This window comes from Macaca mulatta, chromosome 6, assembly GCF_049350105.2.
Source record: "Macaca mulatta isolate MMU2019108-1 chromosome 6, T2T-MMU8v2.0, whole genome shotgun sequence".
NCBI lineage: Eukaryota > Metazoa > Chordata > Mammalia > Primates > Cercopithecidae > Macaca > Macaca mulatta.
This window is the reverse complement of record NC_133411.1, coordinates 156,001,508-156,028,054: the sequence shown is the minus strand read 5'-3', so window position 1 is coordinate 156,028,054 and position 26,547 is coordinate 156,001,508.

Sequence of the window (26,547 nt, the reverse complement as noted above, 5' to 3'; positions counted from 1 at the left end):
AAGTGCTTCTCTGGAGAAGCAGACTGCTTTTCTAGATTCCTCCTCAATGGGCAGGGCATCTCTTGAAGGAAAGGCAACAGCCCCAGTCAAGGGCTTACAGATAAACTTGCATCTCCCTGGGACAGAGCACCTGGGGGATGCAGTGACTGTGGGCGCAGCTTCAGCAGATGCAGTCTCTCCTGCCTGCCAGCTCTGAAGAGAGCAGCTGATCCTGACAAGAGGGATTCTCCCAGCACAGCACACCAGCTCTGCTAATGGACAGACTGCCTCGTCAAGTTGGTTGCTCACCCCTGTGCCTCCTAACTGGGAGAGACCTCCCAACAGGGGTCGACAACTCATACAGGAGAACTCCAGCTGGCATCAGGCTGGTGCTCTTCTGGGACAAAGCTTCCAGCGGAAGGAGCAGGCAGCAAGCTTTGCTGTTCTGCAGCCTCCACTGGTGACACCCTGGTGAACAGGGTCTGGAGTGGACGTCCAGCAAACTGCAGCAGACCTGCAGAAGAGAGGCCTAACTGTTAGAAGGAAAACAAACAAACAGAAAGCAACAACATCAACATCAACAAAAAGGACCCTCACACAAAAACCCTATCCAAAGGTCATCAGCCTCAAAGATCAAAGGTAGCTAAATCCACAAAGATGAGGAAAAAACAGTACTAAAATGCTGAAAATTCCAAAAACTAGAGTGCCTCTTCTCCAAATGATCACAACTCTTCTCCAGCAAGGGCACAAAACTGGATGGAGAATGAGATTGATGAATTGACAGAAGTAGGCTTCAGAAGGTGGGTAATAACAAAGTTCTCTAAGATAAATGAGCGTGTTCTAACCCAATGCAAGGAAGCTAAGAACCTTGACAAAAGGTTACAGGAACTGATAGCTAGAATAATTAGTTTAGAGAGGAACAAAAATGACCTGATGGAGCTGAAAAACATAGCACAAAAACTTTGTGAAACATACACAAGTGTCAATAGCCGAATCAATCAAGTGGAAGAAAGGATATCAGAGATTGATGATCAACTTAGTGAAATAAGGCGTGAAGACAAGATTAGAGAAAAAAGAATGAAAAGGAATAAAGAACACCTCCAAGAAATATGGGACGATGTGAAAAGACCAAATCTACAATTGATTGGTGTATCTGAAAGTGACAGGGAGAATGGAAACAAGTTGGAAAACACACTTCAGGATATTATCCAGTAAGGTATTGCTCCTCACAAGAGGACATTAGCTGTGAGGGTCTGCCCGCAGACCCTGATCCAAATGACAGATGAATAAAATGTATACTAACATACAGATATTCCACTTCGCCAGTCCAGCTGAGGGTCAAGGCCACTCAGAGACTCCAAGGAGAGTCCTGTAAAGAATGGCAGCTGCGGCCCTGAGTGGCTCCCACTCCAGGCATTTATTTAGTATACAATTAACAACAGAAGCTTGAGTAAACACATTTGTGGATAATTAACATAGTTAAGAGAATAGTTCTAAGAATGATAACCCCCCCCACACAAACACACACATCCAGAGGGCCATCTGTCTCAAAGGTTAGTTAATGAAGGTAGGGTAAACAGACTTAACTGGGGAAGCCTCTGTTGTTCCTAGCATTTACCCTATAACCTAATGCTCTAAGGTAAGAACCAGCCACCTTCAGCCTGTTCAAATATTACAAGCTATATAACCTTTAAGCCTTCCAAAAAAGTTTGTGACTATTCCTTATAACTTTCCCTAATATTTTTCTTTAATATTTCTGCCAACATCCTGAGTGAATCCCAACAATCCAGGAGAACTTCCCCAACCTAGCAAGACAGGCTAACATTCAAATTCAGGAAATACAGAGAACACCACAAAGATACTCCTCAAAAAGAGCAACCCCAAGACACATAATCATCAGATTCTCCAAAGTTGAAACCAAGGAAAAAATGTTAAGAGCAGTCAGAGAGAAAGGTCAGGTCACCTACAAAGGGAAGCCGACCAGACTTCTCTGAGAGAAGACTTCTTTCAGAGAGACAGTGGATCTCTCTGCAGAAACCCTACAAGCCAGAAGTGAGTGGGGGCCAATATTCAACATTCTTAAAGAAAATAATTTTCAACCCAGAATTTCATATCCAACTAAACAAAGCTTCATAAGTGAAGGAGAAATAAAATCCTTGACAGATAAGCAAATGTGAGAGATTTTGTCACCACCAGGCCTGCCTTACAAGAGCTCCTGAAGAAAACCACTAAATATGGAAAGGAAAAACTGGTACCAGCCACTGGAAAACACACCAAAATAGAAAGACCAACGACACTATAAAGAAACTGCTTCAACTAATGTGAAAAATAACCAGCTAGCATCAGGATAACAGGATCAAATTTGCACATAACAATATTACATTTAAATGCAACCTGGGCTAAATGCCCCAATTAAAAGACACAGACTGGCAAATCGGATAAAGATTCAAGACCCATGGGTGTACTGTGTTCAGGAGACCCATCTCACATGCAAAGACACACATAGGCTCAAAAAAAGCAGGGATTGCAATCCTAGTCTCTGATAAAACAGACTTCAAACCAAAAACAAAACAAAACAAAACAAAACAAAAAAACACACAAGGGCATTACATAATGGTAAAGAGATCAATGTAACAAGAAGAGCTAACTATCCTAAATATATATGTACCCAACACAGGGGCACCCTGTTTCATAAAATAAGTTCCTAGAGACCTACAAAGAGACTTAGATTGCCACACAATAATGGCAGGAGTCTTTAACACTCCACTGTCAATATTAGACAGATCAATGAGACAGAAAATTAACAAGGATATTCAACTGGAACTCAGCTCTGGACCAAGTGTACCTAATAGACATCTATACAACTCTCTAGCCTAAATCAACAGAATATACATTCTTCTCAGTACCATATAGCACTTATTCTAAAATCAACAGCATAATTGGATGTAAAACACTCTTAGCAAATGCAAAAGAATGGAAATTATAAAAAGCAGTCTTTCAGACCACAGCACAATCAAATTAGAACTCAGGATTAAGAAACTCACTCAGAACCACACAACTACATGGAAACTGAACAACCTGTTCCTAAATGACTACTGGATAAATAAGGAAATGAAGGCAGAAATAAAGAAGTTCTTTGAAACCAATAAGAACAAAGAGACAATATTACAAGAATCTCTGGGACACAGCTAAAGCAGTGTTAAAAGGGAAATTTATAGCAATAAATTTATAGCAGCTGCTATAAATTATCAGAAAGCGAGAAAGATCTGAAATCAACACCCTAACATCATAACTATAAGAACTAGAGAAGCAAGAGCAAACATGTTCAAAAGCTAGCCGAAGATAAGAAATAACTAAGACCAGAGCAAAACTGAAAGAGATAGAAACAGAAAAAACCCTTCAAAAACAAACAAACAAACAAACAAACAAACAAAAAAACAATGAATCCAGAAGCTGGTTTTGTGAAAAGATTAACAAAATACATAGACTGCTAGCCAGACTAATTAAGAAGAAAAGAAAGAAGAATCAAATAGACACAATAAAAAATGATAAAGGGTATATCACCATTGGTCCCACAGAAATGCAAACTACCATCGGAGAATACTATAAACATCTCTATACAAATAAACTAGAAAATCTAGAAGAAATGGATAAATTCCTGGACACATACACCCTCCCAAGACTACATCAGAAAGAAGTCAAATCCCTGAATAGACCAATAACAAGTTCTGAAACTGAGGCAGTAATTAATAGCCTCCCAACCAAAAAAAGTCCAGGACCAGACAGATTGACAGCCAAATACTACCAGAGGCACAAAGAGGACCTGGAACCATTTCTTCTGAAACTATTTCAAACGATAGGAAAAGAGGGGGACTCCACCTTAACTTATTTTATGAGGCCAGCGTCATCCTGATACCAAAACTTGGCAGAGACACAAGAAAAAAAATAAAATTTCAGGCCAGTATCCCTGATGAACATAGATAGGAAAATCCTCATTAAAATACCAGCAAACTGAATCCAGCTGCACATGAAAAAGCTTATCTGCTACAATCAAGTCAGTTTCATCTCTGGAATGTAAGGCTAGTTCAACATATGCAAATCAATAAATGTAATCCAACACATAAAGAGAACCAATGACAAAAACCACATGATTATCTCAATAGATGCAGAAAAGGCCCTCAATAAAATTCAACACCCCTTCTTGCTAAAAATTCTCAATAAACTAGTTATTGATAGAACATAGCTCAAAATAGTAAGACCTATTTATGGCAAACCTATAGCCAATATCATACTGAATGGGCAAAAGATGGAAGCATTCCTTTTGAAAACCAGCCCAAGACAAGGATGCCTTCTCTCACCACTCCTATTCAATATAGTATTGGAAGTTCTGGCCAGGGGAATCAGGCAAAAGAAAGAAATAAAAAGTATTCAAATAGGAAGAAAGGAAGTCAAATTGTCTCTGTTTGCAGATGACATGATTGTATATTTAGAAAACCCCATCATCTCAGTCCCAAAACTCCTTAAGCTGATAAGCAACTTCAGCAAATCTCAGGATACAAATCAGTGTGAAAAAATCACAACCATTCCTATACACAAATAATAGACAATCATAGAGCCAAATCCTGAGTGAACTTCCATTCACAATTGCTACAAAGGGAATAAAATATTTAAGAATAAAACTTACAAGGGATGTGAGGTACTTCTTCAAGGAGAACTACAAACCTCTGATCAAGAAAATAAGAGAGGACACAAACAAATGGAAAAACATTCCATGCTCATGGATAGAAAGATTCAATATCGTGAAAATGGCCATTCTGTCCAAAGTAATTTGTAGATTCAATGCTATCCCCATCAAGCCACCACTGACTTTCTTCACAGAATTAGAAAAAGCATCTTTAAATGGAACCAAAAAAGAGCCAGTATAGCCAAGACAATCCTAAGCAAAAAGAACAAAGCTGGAGACATGCCACCTGACTTCAAACTATACTACAAGGCTACAGTTACAAAAACAGCATGGCAATGATACAAAAACAGATGCATAGACCAATGGAACAAAATAGAGGCCTCAGAAATAATGCCATACATCTACAACCATCTGTTCTTTGACAAACCTAATGAAAACAAGCAATGGGGAAAGGATTCCCTTAATAAATGGTGTTGTTAGCAGGGCATGGTGGCTCATGCTTGTAATCCCAGCACTTTAGGAGGCTGAGGCAGGTGGATCACCTGAGGTTGGGAGTTCAAGACCAGCCTGACGAACATGGAGAAACCCTGTCCTACTAAAACTACAAAATTAGCCAGGTGCATGCCTGTAATCCAAGCTACTTGGGAGGCTGAGGCAGGAGAATCCCTTGAACCCAGGAAGCAGAGGTTGTGGTGAGGCAAGATCACACCATTGCACTCCAGCCTGGGCAACAACAGCGAAACTCCTTCTCAAAAAAAAAAAAAAAAAAATGTTGAGAAAACTGGCTAGCCATTTGCAGAAAACTGAAACTGGACCCCTTCCTTACACGTTATACAAAAATTAACTCAAGATGGAAAAATTAAAGACCTAAACATAAGACCTAAAACCATAAAAGCCCTAGAAGAAAACCTAGGCAATACCCTTCAGTACATAGGCATGGTTAAAGACTTCATGACTAAAACACCAAAAGCAATGGCAACAAAAGCCAAAATTGACAAATGGGATCTAATTAAACTAAAGAGCTTCTGCACGCAAAAGAAACTATCATTAGAGTGAACAGGCAACCTACAGAATGGGAAAAATTTTTGCAAAGGTCAATATCCAGAATCTACAAGGAACTTAAACAAATTTACAAGAAGAAAAAAACTCCATCAAAAAGTGGGCAAAGGATATGAACAGACACTTCTCAAAAGAAGACATTTATGTTGCCAACAAACATATGATAAAAAGTTGATTCATCATCACTGGTCATTAGAGAAATGCAAATAAAAACCACAATGAGATACCATCTCATGCCAGTTACAATGGCAATCATTAAAAAGTCATGACACAACAGATGCCTGCAAGGATGTGGAGAAATAGGAATGCCTTTACACTGTTGGTGGGAGTGTAAATTAGTTCAATAATTGTGGAAGACAGTGTGGCGATTCCTCAAGGATCTAGAACCAGAAATACCATTTGACCCAGCCATCCCATTACTAGGTATATACCCAAAGGATTATAAATTATTCTACTATAAAGACACAGGCACACGTATGTTTTTTTGTGGCACTATTCACAATAGCAAAGACTTGGAACCAACCCAAATGCCCATCAGTGATAGACTGGGTTAAGAAAATATGGCACATATACACCATGGAATACTATGCAACCATAAAAAGGATGAGTTCATGTCCTTTGCAGGGACATGGATGCAGCTGGAAACCATCATTCTCAGCAAACTAGCACAGGAACAGAAAACCAAACACCACATGTTCTCACTCATGAGTGAGAGTTGAACAAGGAGAACACATGGCCACAGGTAGGGGAACATCATACACCATGTCTTGTCAGGGAATGGGGGACAAGGTGAGGGAGAGCATTAGGACAAATACCTAATGCATGTGGGGCTTAAAACCTAGATGATGGGCAGTGGCCATCAGGGAAATGAAAATCAAAACCACAATGAGATACCATCTCACACCAGTTGGAATGACGATCATTAAAAAGTCAGGAAACAACAGGTGCTGGAGAGGATGTGGAGAAATAGGAACACTTTTACACCATTGGTGGGACTGTAAATTAGTTCGACCATTTTGGAAAACAGTGTGGCGATTCCTCAAGGATCTAGAACTAGGAATACCTTTTGACCTAGCCATCCCATTACTGGGTATATACCCAAAGGATTATAAATCATGCTGCTATAAAGACACATGCACACGTATGTTTATTGTGGCACTATTCACAATAGCAAAGACTTGGAATCAACCCAAATGTCCATCAGTGACAGACTGGATTAAGAAAATGTGGCACATATACACCATGGAATACTATGCAGCCATAAAAAAGGATGAAAAACCCATACCCAATATCATACTAAATGTGCAAAAGTTGGAACCATTTCTGTTGAAAACTGGGACAAAACAAGGATGTCCTTTCTCACCACTCTTATTCAACATAGTACTGGAAGTCCTGGCCAATCCTGGGTAAGGATTGCCCAGTCTTGTACAATCAGGCAACATAAAGAAAGAAAGAGCATCCAAGTAGGAAGAGAGGAAGTCAAACTATCCTTGTTTTCAGATGACATTATTCTATATCTAGAAAACCCCATAGTCTTAGCGCAAAAACTTCTTAAGCTGATAAACAACTTCAGCATTGTCTCAGGATACAAAGTCAATGTGCCAAAATCACTAGCATTACTACACATCAACAGTCAACCTGAGAGCTAAATTAGGAACGCATTCACAATTGCCACAAAAATAATGAAATAACTAGGAATACATCTAACAGGCGAGGTAAAAGTTCTCTACAAGGAGAACTACAAAACACTGTTCAAAAAATCAGAGATGACATAAACAAGTGGGAAAATATTCCTTGCTCATAGAAAGGAAGAATCAATATCGTAAAAATGGCCATACTGCCCAAGCAATGTATAGATTCAATGCTATTTCTGTTAAACTACCATTAAGATGCTTCATGGAACTAGAAAAAAACTACTTTAAAATTAATATGAAACTAAAAAAGAGCCCAAATAGCCAAGGCAATCCTAAGCAAAAAGAATAAAGTTGAAGGCATCATAGTACCTGACTTCAAACTACACTATAGGGTGACAGTAACCAAAACAGGATGGTACTGGTACAGAAACAGATATGTAGACCAATGGAATAGAATATGGAACCCAGAAATTAACCTACACACCTACAAATATCTGATCTGTGACAAACCTGAGAAAAACCAGCAATGAGAAAAGAATTTCCTATTCAGTAAATGGTGCTGCATAACTGGCTAGCCATATGCAGAACATTGAAACTGGATCCCTTCCTTAAATCATATAAAAGAATTAACTCAAGATGGATTAAGACTTTAATGTAAAACCCAAAACTATAAAAACCCTGGAAGACAACCTATGCAACACCTTTCGGGATGTAGGCATGGGCAAAGATTTCATGACGAAAGTAATGGTAACAAAATCAAAAATTGACAAATGGGATTTAATTAAACTAAGGAGCTTCTGCAAAACAAAGAAAACTATCAACAGAGTGAGCAGACAACCTTCACAAAAATGGGAGGAAATTTTTGCAAACTATGCACCTGACAAAGGTCTAATACTTAGCATCTATAAGGAACTTAAACAAATTTACAAGAAAAAAAACAACCTCATTAAAAAGTGGGCAAATGACAAAACGCTTTTCAAAAGAAGACATACATGAAGCCAACAAGCATGTAAAAAAAGCTCAGCATCACTGATCATTAGAGAAGTGCAAATCAAAACCAAAATGAGATATTATCTCACAAAAGACAGAAGAGCTATTATTAAAAAGTCAAAAAATAACAGATGCTGGTGAGGTGGTGGAGAAAAAGGAATGCTTATACACTGTTGGTGGGAGTGTAAATAAGTTCAACGATTGTGGAAGACATTGTGGTGATTCTTCAAAGACCTAAAAACAGAAATACCATTCAACCCAGCAATCCAGTTACTGGTTTTATACCCAGAGGAATGCAAATCTTTCTATTATAAAGACACATGCATGCATATGTTTACTGCAGCACTGTTCACAATAGCAAAGACATAGAATCAACCTAAATGCCCACCAATGATAGACTGGATAAAGAAAATATGGTACATATACACCATGGAATACTATGCAGCCACAAAAAACAAGATCACGTCCTTTGCAGGAACCTGGATGGAGCTGGAGGTCATTATTCTCAGAAAAACTAATGCAGGAACAGAAAACCAAATACCACATGTTCTCACTTATAATTGGGAGCCAAATGATGAGAACACATGGACACATAGAGGGGAACAAAACACACTGGGGTCTATTGGAGGGTGAAGGGTAGGGGGAGAGAAAGGATAGGGAAAAATAACTAATGGGTACTACGCTTAATACCTGGGTGATGAAATAATCTGCACAGCAAACCCCCATGACACAAGTTTGCCTATATAACAAACCTGACATGTACCCCTGAATATAAAATAAAATTTATTTAAAAAGTGTTGAAAGGAAAGAGTAGTATATCCAGCAAATTTATCCATCATAAAAGAAAAAGAAATTAAGACTTTCCCAGACAAGCAAATGCTGAAGGAATTCATTACCACCACTAGATTGACCCTACAAGAAAGGCTCAAAGGAGTCCTAAACCTGGAAGCAAAAGAACAAAATTTACCATCATGAAAACACATCGAAATACATAACTCACTGGTAAAGCAATCACGCAAAGGAGGAGAGAAAGGATTCAAATGGATACCACTAAAGAAATCTACCAAACTGCACAAACAATGAAAAAGGTACAATATATAAAACAACAATAGGATAGAAACAAAATCTCACGTATCAATGATAACCTTGAATGCAAGAAAATTAAATTATTTACTTAAAAATATAGATAGTAGGCCAGGAACAGTGGTTCATGCCTGTAATCCCAGCATTTTGGTTCATGCCTGTAATCCCAGCATTTTGGAAGGCTGAGGTGAGCAGATTGCTTGAGCTCAGGAGTTTGAGACCAGCCTGGGAAACATGGCAAAACCCCATCTCTACAAAAAAAAAAAAAAAAAAAAAAAAAAAAATTAGCCAGACATCGGGTGCACACCTGTAGTTCCAGCTACTAGGGAGACTGAAGTGGGAGGATCGCTTTCGTGAGGAATATATATTATTTCTCTCTCTCTCTCTCTCTCTCTCTCTATATATATATATATATATATATATAAAACCATATTTACATATATATACACATACATGAACACATATATACACACACATATGCACACATATATAGATATATGAAACATATTAGAAGGCTATAGTAACCAAAGCAGCGTGGCATTGGCAAAAATATAGACACAGAGATCAATGGAATAGCATAGAACACCAAGAAATAAAGCCACATATTTACAGCCAATTCATCTTCAGCAAAACCTACAAGAATTTACACTGGGGAAAGGATACCTTCTTCACAAACGGTGCTGAGAAAATAGGATCACCACATTCAGAAGAATGAAACTGTGTCCCTATCTCTCATCATATACAAAAATTTACTCAAAATGGATTAAAGGCTTAAACACAAGTCCTGAAACTGTAAAAATACTAGAAGAAAATCTAGGGAAAACTCTCCAGGATATGAGTCTAGACAAATTTGTGATTAAGACCTCAAAAGCACAGGGAACCAAGAGAAAAATAGACAAATGGGACTTAATTACACTGAAAACATTCTGCACAGCAAAAGAAATACTCAACAGATGAAGAGACAACCTGTTTTATGGGAGAAACTCTTTGCAAACCCTTCATCCAACAGAGGACTAATATTTATAATACACAAGGATCTCAGATAACAGGATAACAAATAATCCTATTAAAAAGTGAGCAAAATGTATGAATAGACATTTCTTGAAATAAAACATATAGTCAATAGGTATATAAAAATGCTCAACATCACTAATCATCAGAGAAGTGTGAATCAAAACCACAATGAGAAACCATCTTACCCCAGTCAGAATGGCAATTATTAAAAAGAAACAAAATAAAAAATACTGGTGAAAGTGCAAAGAAAAGGGAATTCTTATGCACTGTTGGTGGGAATGTAAGCAAGTACAGCCTCTACAGAAAATAGTATGGAAGTTTTTCAAGAAACTACAGATGGAATTACCAGTGGAACCAGTCATTCCACTACTGGATATCTACCCAAATTAATGTATCAAAGAGATTTCTGCACTTGCATATTTATTGCAGCACTATTCACAATAGCAAAGATATGGAATCAACCTATTTCCATCAATGAATGAATGGGGGATAAAGAAAACGTGGCATATATACAAAATAGAATACTATTTGGTCTATAACAAAGTTTAAAATCATGTCATTTGCAGTAACTTGTGTGGAACTGGAGGTCATTGTTTTAAGTGAAATAAGCCAGGCCCCAAAAGACAAATATTGCATATTCTCACTTATATGTGGGCCCTAAAAAATTTGAATACGTGGAAGTAGACAGTGGAAAGATTGATAACAGAGACTGGGAATGGTGGGTTGTGGAGAGGTGGGAAGATGAAGCTAAGTGGGTTAGAGAGTACAAACATACAGTTAGGTAGAATGAATAAATTCAATATTTGACAGCAGAGTAGGATAAATATAGTTAACAAAAATGTATTCAGATGATGGACACCTTTAATACTCTAACTTGATCACAATGCATTATATACACTTGCATTTAATATGTGCCCTATAAATTTGTACAAATAAAAAACAAATTACTGTAGTAGAAAATTAAACTACAGAACACTGCTGAGAGAAATTATTTAAGGCTTAAATATTCATAGATTAGATTTGAAGATTCCATATTGTTAAAATGTTATTTATCTCCAAATTGACCAACAGATAAAATGTAATCCCAGTTATAATCATAGCATATATTTTTTAGAAAATTGGTAAGCTATTCTAAAACATATAGAGAAGCAAAGGACTTAATTCAAATCAATATTGAAAAAGAACAATGTTAGAATACTTGCATTACTGGACTTCATGACTTATATAATAATAGAGACTGTAATATTAATGGAAGAATTGACAAATAGATCAGTAGAACAGAATGCAGGCCCTAGAATGAAATCCTCATGGATGCTTACTTTTTCAAATGTAAACAGTAAAAATAAATAAATAAGTAAAGGAGAAAGAAAAGTCTTTTCACCAACCAAGTAGAAATAACAATATCCATTTTAAAAAATAAAATTCAACTCCTGTATAAACCATATAAAAGTTTAGAGTAAAACATAGCGGTGTATCTTCTTAACTCAGGAGTAGCAAAATACTTCTTGGGAAAACTACAGAAAGGAACAATCATGAAAGAACAAAAAAGATAAATTATAATTCTTCTACATGAAAAACTGCCTATCAAAAGATACCATTTAGGAAATGAATAGAAAAGCCACCAACTAGGATAAAATATTGTCAAAACATGTATGTGGCAAAAGGCTGATATCTAGGCCCTATTAATACCACCCCCACCAAAATTAATTGAAAGATCTGAACACTTGACAAAAATATATTAATGGCCAATAAACACATGGGAAAGTGCTCAGCTTCATTAATCATGAGGGAAATGAGAATTACAACTATAGGAAATGAATATATACCATTTGGAATGGCTAAAATGAAGATGACTGACACTAAATGTTGATGCAGTTGTGGAGGAACTGGACCTGTCATACGTTGCTGCTAGAAATATAAATGATACAATTATTTTGGAAATGTTCACACTACCTCTTATATAACTAAATACATACCCAAAAGAAAGAAAAATAGGAGTTCGCAAAAGACACGTACAAGAAGCCTTAGCAACTATATACTTAATAGCCCAAACTGGAAGTAGCTCTGGGGTTAATCAATACAAGAACAAATACACAGACTTTGGTATACTCAAACAATAAAATACTACTCAGCAATTGACAGAAAAATTACTAACATCTACAACAGAATGGATGACTGTCAGAAACATTATGCTGAGTGAAATAAAGCTTGCAGAAAAGAGTACATACTATACGACTACGTTTATATGAAATTCTAGTCCAAGTAATATTACTGTAAGGTGAAAAAACTTGAAGTAGTGGTTGCCTCTGGTAATGGGAAGGTGGAAGAGGCTATTGACTAAGAAGGTGTGTAAAGAAATGTTCTGGGATAAAGGTAATGTTCTGTATCTTGACAGGGGTTTGTATTACACAGGTATTTAGTTTTATCAAAACTTTGTGAATGAATAGTAAGGCCTCACTTAATGTCATCAATTCTTGGAAACTGTGACTTTAAGTGAAACAAGTAACAAAACCAGTTTTTCCCCTCATCATCATTATAACAAAACCATGTTGAACAAACCGATGTTATTTGAAGACTTGCTGTATGTTGGTTCACTGAAAGTCAATTTGTAAGAACCTATCAACAACATGAGGTGAGGGCTTACTGTATAGTTTTAGATTTGTGGACTTTATTGTATGTAATTTTAAATAAAAATATTAAGCTGAAGTGCATGATATGCATAGTGAATATTTAGGAAGAAGCATTCCAATATTTGCAATTCACTTTAAAATGTGTCAGGAAATAAAATGATTTGGTGAATACATAGAGGAATAGATAACTGAATAGATATAAGTTAAAACAAATTTAGCAAAACACTAATGGTATATGGGTTAGTATGTGGGTATGTGATGGTTAGTTATATTTGTTGACTTAAAAGTACTAAGGAATGCCCAGATAACTGGTAAAACATTTTTTTTCTGGGTATGTCTGTCAGGGTGTTTCCAGAAGAGATTAGTGATACGGTTTGGCTCTCTGTCCCTACCCAAATCTCATGTCAAATTGTAACTCCCATGTGTCAGGGGAGGGGCCTGGTAGGAGATAATTAGATCATGGGGTCAGATTTCCCCTTGCTGTTCTCATCACAGTGAGTGAGTTCTCCTGAGAACTGATGGTTTAAAAGTGTGTGGCACTTCCCCCTTCACTCTCTCTCTCTCTCCTGCTCTGCCATGTAAAGATTGTGCCTGCTTCCCCTTCAACCTCTGACATGATTGTGTTTCCTAAGGCCTCCCCAGCATGTCTCCTATAAAGCCCGTAGAGCTGTGAGTCAATTAAACCTCTTTTCTTCATAAATTACCCAGTCTCAGGTAGTTCTTTATAACAGTGTGAGAAAGAACCAATACAATTAATATTTAAGTTTTTAGACTGAGTAAAGAAGACTGCCCCCATTAATGCAGGTGGGAATCAGGTTGAGGAACTGTACAGAATGAAAAAGCAGAGAAAGGGTGAATTTGCTCTCTGCTTGAGCTGGAACGTTCATCTTCTCCTGCCCTTAGGCATTAGTGGTCCTGATTCTTAGGCCTTCGGGTTTGGTTTGGAACTACATCACCAACTTCCTGGGACTCCATCTTGCAGATGGTAGATCCTGGGACATCTCAGCCTCTATAATCATCTGAGTCGACCCCTCATAATAAATCTGTATGTAGATATCTTTGTATATTCTCTCCTTTTCTGTGTATCTATATATCATACGGATTCTATTTCATTGGAGACCCATAATACAAGGTGTTTAGTGTAAAATTCTTTCAATTTCGCTGTGTGTGTGAAAATGTTATAATATTAAGAAGCAAAGCTTGAGATTTCTACTAGTAGGTTTAAATATATTAATAGCATTACCTGTCTGTCATTATTGTGTTGTGTGACCTTGAGCAACTCACTATTCTGTGCCTCAGGTTTTGCAATGTGAAATTGAGAAGAGTAAATTGTACCTGAGCAAGGAGTGGAAAGAAGTGACTAAGTGTGACACCCAAGAATCTGCTGTAGACACAATAAATGAGTCCTGTGCTTCACTCCTTAAAGCCATTCAGTAAATTTTCACTTAAATCAGAGAATTATAGGTTGTGGTGAGATAATTACCATAGCTCCTCTAAGACACTTCCCCTCCTTTGATTACTTTTCTCTCAGTCAAAGATAACAACATATATTCTATCTACATTATGGAATTTTTGTAAAAGTCAAATGTGTCTGGGTAAAAAGAAATTGTAAAATACAGCCTGTTATTAGAATCATGTACATTTGGATGAACAAGGATGGGCAAGACCAAGTATGCTTAATTTTCTGTCCCGGAGACTGATGTGTATGTGCACAACAAAAGGGCACTACCGGCCAAGCATGATGGCTCACGCCTGTAATCCCAGCACTTTGGGAGGCCGAGGTGGGCAGATCACTTGAGGTCAGGAGTTCAAGACCAGCGTGGCCAACATGAGGAAACCTCATCTCTACTAAAAATACGAAAATTACAAAAATTAGCTGAGTGTGGTGGCACATGCCTGTAATCCCAAATACTCAGGAGGCTGAGGCAGGAGAATTGCTTGAACCGGGAGGCTGTGGTTGTAGTGAGCCAAGATCACACCACTTATTCCAGCCTAGGTGACAGAGTAAAACTCTGTCTCAAAATAAACAAACAAATAAAAGGCACTACTGAGTCTATCCTATGGCTTGCTTCTTCCAGAGGAGAATTAAAGTTTAAATATCTAGAGCCAGAATTTTGCAAAATTATGCTGGTCAAGAAAATCAGTTTCTATACAAATCCTCTTTCCTTTAGGTAGCCAGCAACTCTACTATGTAGAAAGGAGTTGAGAAGGGAATAATGTTTCCCTCCTGCATTTTCAGGGGAGAAATAGTCATTCTGATTAACAACAATCTTTGCCAATCTTTACCTGACTATTTACTCTTTCCACAGTAATATCAGTGCAGCCACAGACAGCCCTGAAAAGGAAGGCTAATGCAACCTCCTTCTTATTTGAAGACATTAAAATCCACACTATTGCCAAAGAAACCATTTGCATTAAAATTAGTGTCCATTCTATTAAGCACATCCATTACTCAACAGTCACACCCATGCAGATTTTTTCATGTAGAAGATCTTTTCTGAAAAACACTTATTTGCAAGTTGTTGATCAGTTCATTACATTGGATATAAAATTTCATGGCAACAGATACTTCAGCCCCGTGGATTTGCCAACAAGTGGAGAATTCCAAAGCTTTCTAAGGCTGTTTTATTCAAGGGAGGCCTATCTGACCAATGAAGAGATGTATCACTGTTCAAAAGGCTAAAAAGTCTGCTCCTCTACATGATATTGTCTTGAAGCGTAAAATTGTACTGAGTTAACTTTACAGGTGCTTGTTTAATATATTTCTTTGTTTTAAGTTAAGTTTCTCAAAGTAATATTACTTTTGATCATAACACCCAACAGTCATATTTTTTCTGCCATTGCTGTTTCAAGGGCTGAAGATGACAGTCGCACATATGACTTTTGAAAAAATTAGTCATTTTTGGTTTAAAGATGGGGCCAACATCTATGCCCCTATTGCCCCTATTCACTCTCAGAACAAAAGCGGACTGACAGCAAGTTTCAGTGATTCATTTGTTGTGTGAAGCCTTTTCATATGTCAGGGATTCAAAGAAGATGGCACAGGGAAATTACTAGTATAAATGGTGCTGATCCTTTTTCAGATTTTTTTTCCAAAATGTGTTGATTTGCTTCATGATAATAAACCTCATTTTAATTTCTGCTCTTAAGTATTAAGTTTACAAACTGTTTCATTCATCTATCCACTGAACTATTCATTTTGCCAACATTTAATAAGTGCTGAGTATGCTAATGTACTATATCAAGAAACGGGTATTTAAAAATCCATAAGGTATAACCCCTGTCCCCAAGAAGCTCATATTCTAACTAGGAAGATGACAAATAAATAGTTCATTACATTACAATATGAGATTTATAAATTTCATGTGGCATTGTTTATTTTTTCTAAATGTTATGCAGCAGCTAAGGAAGGAATTATTAGTCTCATTTTATAAATTTATAGCACACTGAGGCCCAGGGGTGTGACTTCCCCAAAGTCACACAGCTAGTTACAAGCTAAAACTGGCAGTAGAACTCGGGTCTTTTCTTTTCTAACCCACGCCTTTTTCTGTCGAAGCCCACTGTCTATATTTAGTGATTATGCCTACTGCTTTAGTTAGCTTTGAATATCTACTTTGTGCTTAAAAAAAGAATCCAAATCACTTTTGCTTCAAGAAAAAAGCTGACTTTCGTAATTGCAAGTTTAACCAAGTACTAGAGTATCTATGCCTTGTACATAGATCATTACCAATTAAAGTTTGTAGAAGAAGCTGATGTAGCTAATCTTGTAGAAAGTAATATGGTAAAATTGAAGCTAAGCTGCTCTGGATGCTCATGTACATGCCTAACAAAGTAGCCAGTTTGTCTCGAAGGAGCAGATCCCACAAGGGCATGTAGAGTATTAAATTTTAGACAGAATTTCTCATATTCTCAATAGGCTGAAAACGCTCTTGGTCCAACCTCTAGAACAAAGATTGACAAGCTAAATCCTTCAGTGCAAATTCAGCCTACCTCAACTTTTATAAATAAGGTCTATTTATAGACCATGACCATTCTTTTACAAATTGCCTGTGGCTGCTTTCACACTACAACAACAGAGTTGACTAGTTATAATAGAAACTGGCCTGCAGAACCTAAAATATTTACTGTCTGGTCCATTACAGAAAATCTTTGTCAAGCCTCGTTCTAAAATAAAAACTTTTTCTCAACCTTTCATACTACACAAATGAGTACAAACTGTTGCATACATTTGAGATAGAAAAGTGAACATCTGTATTAAGGAAGTTTAACAAAAATGTGCTCATATTCCTTAATATAGTAATTCCTCTTCTGTACAACATGGTGTTAGTTGACCAGTGATGGAGTGGATTAAATTATTGCTGAGCTCTTACTACATACAAGATGTGGTACTGAACACTTTACAGATGTCTCATCATATTATTACAACTCTGTAAAATAAGTATGATTATTATTTCCATATTACCAAAGCAGAAACTCTTTTAAGGAATTTAATTTCCCAAAATCACACCACTAGTAAATTATACACAATTTTGATACCCTGATTGTAAAGCCAAATGATCTGAAACACTGTGTTGTACTGTCCATGACAATAAAGACGAAGTGTAATGGTTATCTGTAGCTGTGTAACAAATAACCCTAAATTTAATGGCTTAAACAATCATTTTATTTTGTTGATGATTTTATAGTTTAGGGATTTGGGCAGAGCATAGTGGAAATGGTTCATCTATGCTCCACAAAGACTCGGGCGTTGTTGAGTTGCCTCAAATAGCTGGAGATGTCTGGAAAAGCTTCATTGACAAAGTATGTCTGGAGTCTTCATTCTGGTTGTTGGCTTGGTTCTTTGGTTTTCATCCATTTGTTCCTGTTGAGGCTAAAGTGTCCAAGATGGCATCATTCACTTGTCTAATACCTGAGCTGTGGTTTCTGGGCCAACTGGTGCTAGCTGAGCATCTTCCTCTTTCCACACAGTCTCTCCACATAGTCATCTTGGGCTAATGTGGCAGTTGCAAGGTATTCAGGTTTCTTACATGGCTTCTGGGTTCCCCCGAAGGGGTGTTTCAAGTGACAGTATATGGAGTCTGCCATGTTTTTAAAGTTTGTGCCCAGAAACTGGTACAGCATTACTTCCCCAGTAGTCTGCTGATCAAAGCAGTCACAGAGCCCACTTAGAATCAGGGAGTATGGGGAGTAGAGTTGAAGAATTAGCAATCATCTTTATTCTGCAATAAGGTTTTCCAGAGCCAGTAGTTTTGGAAACATTGATTAGATTATTGCCGCTAGATGATTCACAATATATACTTGTCTATTAAAGACTAATTCCCGGAATGAACAAAGCTGTTTTCCAAATATATTTAACCATATGATCTGATTTTTGCATTACAACTATTAATGTCTCCCAGCACTGACTTTATGAAATATTTTCTGAGAAAAATATTTTTTCATTTTCTAAGGAAAAATATTTCCTTAGAAATGAGATACAGTTTTATGCACAGAGGTCTTCTTTGCACTGATATTTGTGATATGGTAATGTAGCACACATCTCAATGTTGAATATCCAATATTAGGGAAATTATTAGGTAAATAATGTTTCAATAATAGGATATTATATAGGCATTAAAATTATGTTTACTGAGAATGTTCCCAGCTAAAATTGTATTTATATGGTAAAATGCTTATGCTGTATTTTGATTTCATTTTGATTTGTCTTAACTTTTTATTTTGAAATAGATGTAGGTTCACATGCAGTTGTAAGAAATACTACAAAGAGTTTCTATACATGCTTTGCCCAGTTCCCTCCATGGCAACAACCTGTAGAACTGTACTGTAATATTATAACCAAGAAATTGACATTGATGCAATCCACTGACATTCAGGTTTTCCCAGTTTTACATGTACTTACTGTGTGTGTGTGTGTGTGCTTATTTCTGTGTAATTTTATAACATGTATCTATATTCATGTAAAGACCAACACAGTCAAGGTACAGAACAGTAGAACAGTTCCATCATAAGTATCCCTCCTGCTACCCTTTTATAGAAACAGCACCTCCTTGTCCCACTTCTGCTGGAAGCCAGTGATGTACTTTACATTTCTGTAATTTATTTCATGAATCTTATATAAAAACATTCAGTAGCTAATCTTTTAAGATTGGCTTTTTTGACTCAGCATAACACTCCAGATTAATCCAAGTTTTTGCATGTATAATACTTCTTCCTTTTTATTGTTGAATGGTGTTCTATGGCATGGATATACCACAGTTTGACCTTTCAGAATTGAAAGACATTAGGATTGTTTAAACCTTTGGGCTACTACAAATAAAGCTGCTATGAACATTCATGTAAAGGCTTTTATTTAAATACAAGTTTTCATTTCTCTGAGATAAATACCCATAACTGGAATTGCTGGTTTGCATGGCTGCAATTTTAAGGGAAACAAAATGACAGAATTTTATATGAAAGCTATGCAAAAATACATAATAAAATACTAGAAGCAAATATATTCTGAATATTAGCAGTGGTTACTGCTTGCTGATAGAATTATGAATGATTTTTAAATCTCTTTATATTCCCTTGAATTTCCAAATTTTTCCTAAAGGCTTAATAAGAGTTTTCAAAAAAGAAATAAATGCATGTAAGAATGAAAGAAAAAAATACTGAAATAAAGTGACTATTTCTGAGTAATGGAATTAGATAATTTTAATTTTTTTTTTTTTTTTTTTTGAGACTGTCACTCTGTCACCCAGGCTGGAGCGCCATGCTACGATGTCGGCTCACTGCAACCTCCACCTCCGGGGTTCAAGCAATTCTCCTGCATCAGCCTTCTGAGTAGCTTGGATTACAGGTGCCTGCCACCATGCATGGCTAATATTTGTATTTTTAGTAGAGATGGGGTTTCCCCATGTTAGCTAGGCTGGTCTTGAACTCCTGACCTCAGATGATCCTCCCTCCTCAGCCTCCCAAAGTGCTGGGATTATAAGCATAAGCCACCACGCCCGGCCTTAATCTTTTTGAAATGTTTAAGAATTTTCCAAAATGTATTTGATGAAAATTTATTACTCTGAAAATTAGGAAAATCTGTTATCTGTTTTAAATGTTGAAATTGTTCTTGTATAACATATTTATTTTAGTCTTCATTTTTTCTATATCATTTCTGTTTGCAGCAAGTTTCAGAATCTCATACACTGACAAATGCTTATTTTATTTCCTATTGTATCCTGAAGCCCATTTCTGTACAAAATCTACTACCATATATTTCTGTTTCAGTAGACATCTAGTGGCATCCATTATTCTTTTCCTAAATTTTCTACATCAAGCCAGAAGTAGTCTTTGGAGCCCTTGAAAATTAATTAAAGTTGTTTGGTCAAAGCATTCACACTTAACATTGATTAACAATTTTGAATCTTTCCAAAAACGACAGTGGCAAACAATAATTCAGCAGAGTGATGTCCTGTGTCTAGTGGAGTATATTAAGCTAAAAAATAAATTAGCAGCCAGTAACATCATTTCGAGCCTTTTTCAGTGTAATTCCCACTTCTCATCTGTTTCTTTTTGTTACTATATAAATGGGTCAGCCACCTCACTCAGTAGCCTATCACCAAACCATCTAGCAACTAATACTGATGTTATAGTTACCTTAAAAATAAAAATTTATAGAGTTTTGATGTTTCCCTAGCTAAGTTTCTATAGGTGAGAATTTGTTTGGTTTGTTTTTTGAGAAGGAGTCTCGCTCTGTTGCCCAAGCTAGAAAGCAATGGCACGATCTCTGCTCACTGCAAACTCTGCCTCCCAGGTTAAAGCGATTCTCCTGCCTCAGCCTCCTGAGTAGCTGGGACTACAGGCACCCACCGACATACCTGGCTAATTTTTGTATTTTTAGTAGAGACGGGGTTTCACCATGTTGGCCAGGCGGGTCTCGAACTCCTGACTTCAGGTGATCCACCTGCCTCGGCCTCCCAAAATGCTGGGATTACAGGCAGAAGCCACTGCTACCAGCCCAAAATTCAGTTTTTATCATACAAATAGGATATTACCTACCAGTGATGTTAAATTCTAAAACACATCTTTGCTGACTCTTCAACAGTGTGGCTTTTCTTAGCTTCCAACTTCATGAGTAGACAGAATTAATTCAAGTTAATTTTGAATAAAAAGTATATTGAACGTGGGCAATTTTCCTTCTAGAAGAAAAAAAGTTGAACTTATAAGAATTCAGTCTTGGAAGGAATTTACTGGTATTGATTCATTAATCCTTGTCAGAGGGACCTAAGTTCACCTCTCGTTCGTAGCTAATGGAAGAGATGAGCAGTACAGTGAAGGGCCAAGGAGAGTTAAGTGGCTTTGACAGGGCATAAGAAAATCAATGGTTCTGAATTTATAATATCTAATTCCCATGTTGTCTTATTCCATTTTGTGCTATTACTATAACAGAACACCACTGGGAAATTTATAAAGAACAGCGGTTTATTTGGTTCACAGTTCTGAAGTCCAAGATCAAGGGGCTCCGTCTGGTGAGGGCCTTCTTGCTGCATCCTCCCATGGCAGAAAGCAGAAGGGTAAGAAAGTATGTATGAGAGAGAGGGGAAGGTGGCCAAACTCATCCTTTTATCAGGAACCCACACCCACAGTAACCCACTCCCCTCAATAATGGCATTAATCTATTCATGAGGGCCCTCATGACTTAATCACCTCTGAAAATTCCCATATCTTGATGCTGTCAAAATGGCAATTAAATTTCAACAGGAGTTTTGGAGGGGGCATTCAAACCATAGCACATGTTCATGTTCAGATAAAAGTGAGACAAGAATGAACCTCATATCATATTTATGGCACCTTATTAGAAGAAACAACACTGGAGTGGGGTTAGTTTCTATTTTTACTCTGTCATTAACCCCCTATGCAAAGAGACCATTATTACCATTAAAAACCCATTGGGCCAAAAGTGTAGTAGAGCTGAAAATGGAAGGTAAATTACCTCGACAGGGCCCTGCTAAATCAGTTCTCCAGCGGATTCTGTAAGGGGCAATTTAAAATTCTTTAAAAAATGGGGCCGGGTGCTGTGGCTCATGCCTGTAATCCCAGCACTTGGGGAGGCCGAGGCGGGCAGGAGTTTGAGACCAGCCTGGCCAACATAGTGGAACCCCGTCTCTACTAAAAATACAAAAAAAATTAGCTGGGCGTGGTGGCAGGCACCTGTAATCCCAGCTACTTGGGAGGCTGAAGCAGGAGAATCACTTGAAGCTGGGAGGTGGAGGTTGCAGTGAGCCGAGATTGCGCCACTGCACTCCAGCCTGGAGGACAGTGCGATACTCCATCTCAAGGAAAAAAAAAAAAAAAAAGAAGAAGAAAAGAAAGGCTGTATTTCTTCCATCGTATGGCTCCAGGGCTCAATGTATAATTCCAGGAGCCAAGAGCTAAGAATTTTTGCCATATTCAGACATGAATTATTTCTTTCCTGGTGTTTTTACCAAGAAACCTTTCAAGTAAGAAAGCAAAGAGCTAATGCTTATGGAAAACTTCTAGTTGGCACAGGCTGAAGCTAATCACACTAATGAGTAACTTTATATTCTGAAATTCCAAATCCCGTTTCAAATATGTATTAGATGGGGTTGACTTATGCATGCAAAACTGTTACAAGTTTCAAATCAATGGTTCATCTAGCATAGTGAATACTTTTCTTCCTCCCTCCCTCCCTCTAGCAAACATTTATTAAGCATCTTGTCAGCATATGTGATGCACTATACTAGGCATTGTGGCCAAGATGATAGGTAAACACATTATCTAAAGGGAGAGGCATGTTTCACATTTGCTGCTTCCATGAACCCAGTATATAGTTCCCTTCCTGACTCCAGATCGGATATTCCTCTGGGAATGACCCCTTCTCTATTTTTGGACCTGTGCTTTGTTTTACTCCATATCCACCCTGGGATGGAGCATGTGCCCGAGACCTAAACCAATCAGTGTATGCCATTACTTTGGGCAGTGATTGATTCAGTAATAGATACAAACCTCAATTTGAGCCCGTGAGAAGTCAGGAAATTCTCATGGGATCTTGAGAAAGATATTTTTCTCTTTGCATTAGAAGTGAACATGAGACAGGCCAGGTGCGGTGGCTCACGCCTGTAATCCTAGCACTTTGAGAGGCGGAGGCAGGTGGATCACAAGGTCAGGAGATCGAGACCATCCTGGCTAACACGGTGAAACCCTGTCTCTACTAAAAATACAAAAAATTGGCCAGGCGTGGTGGCAAGCGCCTGTAGTCCCAGCTACTCAGGAGGCTGAGGCAGGTGAATGGCATGAACCCGGGGGGCAGAGCAGCTAGGGAAAGTGTATTTTCTACTGCGTTTGTTGCTGTGAGAATATGAGCACAGCCCTCTAACACAAGGTATGAGCATACCTGGAAATAGCAGAGGGAAGTAGATCTGAGAGAGGGAAGCAGATCTGAGAGAGGGAGACTGAACCCTGATGGCAACTTGTGAGCCCCCAGACCTTGCTGTCCCTGACCTATCCCTGGACTTTAGGTTACATGAGCAAATAAATATCTTTATAGGGCTCAGAGTCTTGACTTATTCAATACCATCTTCACATATCAATATTTGTGGAACGCCTATTATGTTTATGGTATTAAAGTCTGCCTACAGGTGGCTTATTGATCGGGGAAATAAGTTTCACAAACATGGAAGAATTAGAGAATATAATGATTGCTGTTTCAGAGAAGGCAGACATCAATGTGGGCCAAAGGCTTTTGAAAGGAAGTGGGACTTGAGCTGAAAATATGAATTTATGTACAACCCACACTTCATTTTTTTCATGAAATATGTCAGCAGAGCATATTGGAGCCTTTTATTCACAGCAACACTGACACACACCTGCTCAAATAAATCGATGTTCCAGTCTCAAGTGACTCCTTTGAAAGGAAAAACAATTTCATTTCTTGTTATAAATAGAAGGAGTAAAAGAACACATAAGAAAATGAGGATGTAGAAAAGACATTTTAAAAGTGTATTAAGGTGGATAGTAATAGTGTAGTTGTAGTTGCCATGGGGGTAGTGGTGGTAGTTGGAAGAGGAGGAGGAGGAGGAGTAATGGTAATAGGATGATGGTATAGTAACAATAGTGGCAGTAAAATGGTGGTATTGATAGTGGTTACAGTAGTAATAAAAACATGGTTCTTACTATTTAGTTCTCACTATCTGGTGGCTTTGCTAAGAGATATATAGGCATTTTCTTATATAACCCTCACAACAGCCCTAGGAAGTGAATATCACTAATATCCTCACTCTAGATACAAGGCCCAAGACTGAGATGATGGGGTCAAATCTCAAAACTTGTGTATTTCACCACTATGCTATTCTGTTCCATTTCTACCTCTAAAAAGTTACCACTCAGTGTATGTATAGATATCTATAAAGGTACAAGAATATTTCAGACTTCAACTTGGATATGGCTTCTAAAGGCTGCATCAGAGGCAACACTGGACCAGCTATCATTTAGGGCCCTACAGTCACTGCGAGTGTCCCTGTAGCGGGGAGGCTATCATGCCAGTGAGAAATGGGTCAGTCTCCTCTGGAGAATGGGTTTTCAATAATACTCCATAAGAATTGTTTCTGCAAAAGAATTTTGGGTAACAAATGCTGGAGAAATGATGCATTAGTGTCTTTAAATTTGAATGCTTTCTGGAGTGCAGTTTATGTGTTTTACTTGGTAAATACACATTGGATAGGACAATGATGTTTTGAAAACACCTCTTACCAAACCATGTTTATCAAATATAATCAAATTGAGTCTATTTGACTTTGTTTTGGACCTTCTGCTTTTTCAGATTCTTCAGTTTAACAGTGATTTTTAGATTCTGAATCCAATTCTAATATGTGACAAATAAAATTAGAGAGCATTTATTAAACTGTATTTGTAATTTTTCAACTATCCCAGTGGTTGTCTCCTGAAATCAGTTTTAATATTAAATGTAGTAATGAGACTTGGGTCTAGGAATCTGTTTTACTCTATTGTCTCCCTAGACTGGTGATGGTTGAATTTTTCATGTTGACTGACATTCCCTATCAGCCCCCCTGTATATTGACATCACCTCCATGATGTAGAAAACCTGGCCAATGAGACACCCTATTTCTAAGCCAATATATCAGAGAAATACAATAGGAGAGAACATTGAAGGGATGAAAACAATCTGATCAGAGGCAGAAACAAGAAAGTGCCTGTCTCCATGGTTCCCTGATTTATTCACTGTGTATGACTTTGAGTAACATACCTAGCCTCTCTAAGCCTCAGCTTTCACTTCTGCAGGATGAGAAGTGGAGCTCTTAGGGTTGCTGTGAGGATTAAATAAAATTGTACTTGGCACACCTTAAGTGACTAGTGAAGGCTACTTGCTATCATCATCATCATCATCATCATTTTAATTTCAGGAACGTAGAGATGGGAATTATTCAGATCACCAGCTAAGACAAAGATGCTGCCCTTTGCGTCTGCTGAGGCACATGAAGACCAGAGCCAGCTGATGACTCAGTCACTGTGCCCTGCAACAAAAGCCTGAGCAAGCAGAGAAGAGAGGGTGACTGGAGAAATGAAGAGTATTAGCTATAGGGGCAGATGTCCACATTTCTGTGAATAACAATAGCAACAGGGCAATGAAAACAATAGACAGGAAAATGACCCTGCTTTTCTGTAGGGTACGATCTCAGGAGTTCTTGTTCAGTGTTTCCTGGGAGGATTTTAAATTCCCAGAAGACATCCTATATACTTTTTTGAAGGCAGACCAAGGGTAAGTAGTGAATAAATAAATAAATAGTCTTTTGGGTACAGTGCCCAGCAAACAAGTGCTATGCCAATATCTTTTAATTTTTTTAAAGACTATTGCTGCTGAAGTAGAATGGAAAAGGAGAACATCTTAAATTAATTAGGAAGATGCTTTTGACTGAATGGTTTTCCTCCAAAAATGATGTTTAGCAATATGACTTTTGGGAGATAATTGGTTCATGAAGATAGGACCTTCGAGATGGAATTAATGCCCTTATAAAAAGAGAGAGCAGAGAGCTGGCTTCCCCACCCCTGACCTGTCAAGTGAGCATAGAGCAAGAAGGTGACCTCACCAGAAACTGACCATTCTGGCACCTTGAACCTGGACTCCAGCTAGCTTCTAGAACTGTGATAAAATACATTTCTGTTGTTTCAGCCACCCAGTCTATGATATTTTGTAATGGCAGCCCAGGCTAAGTCAGAGGGTTCTCTGCAGTCACTGATAATAGACACACTCCCTTAGGTGGAACAGGGCAGATGGGACCCTGAGACCAAGGTGGTGGCCAGAGCCGGAGCAGTGGACCCCAATTGGGCCCTGCAACAGCGCAGCTGAAAAGTCCACTCCCGCTGCATCAGAATCACCTGGGATGGGAGCAAATACTCTAGATTTTAAACATGTCTTCCAGTTGTTTCTGACAGGTGGCCTTGTGTGAGAGCCATGGGTCAAGTG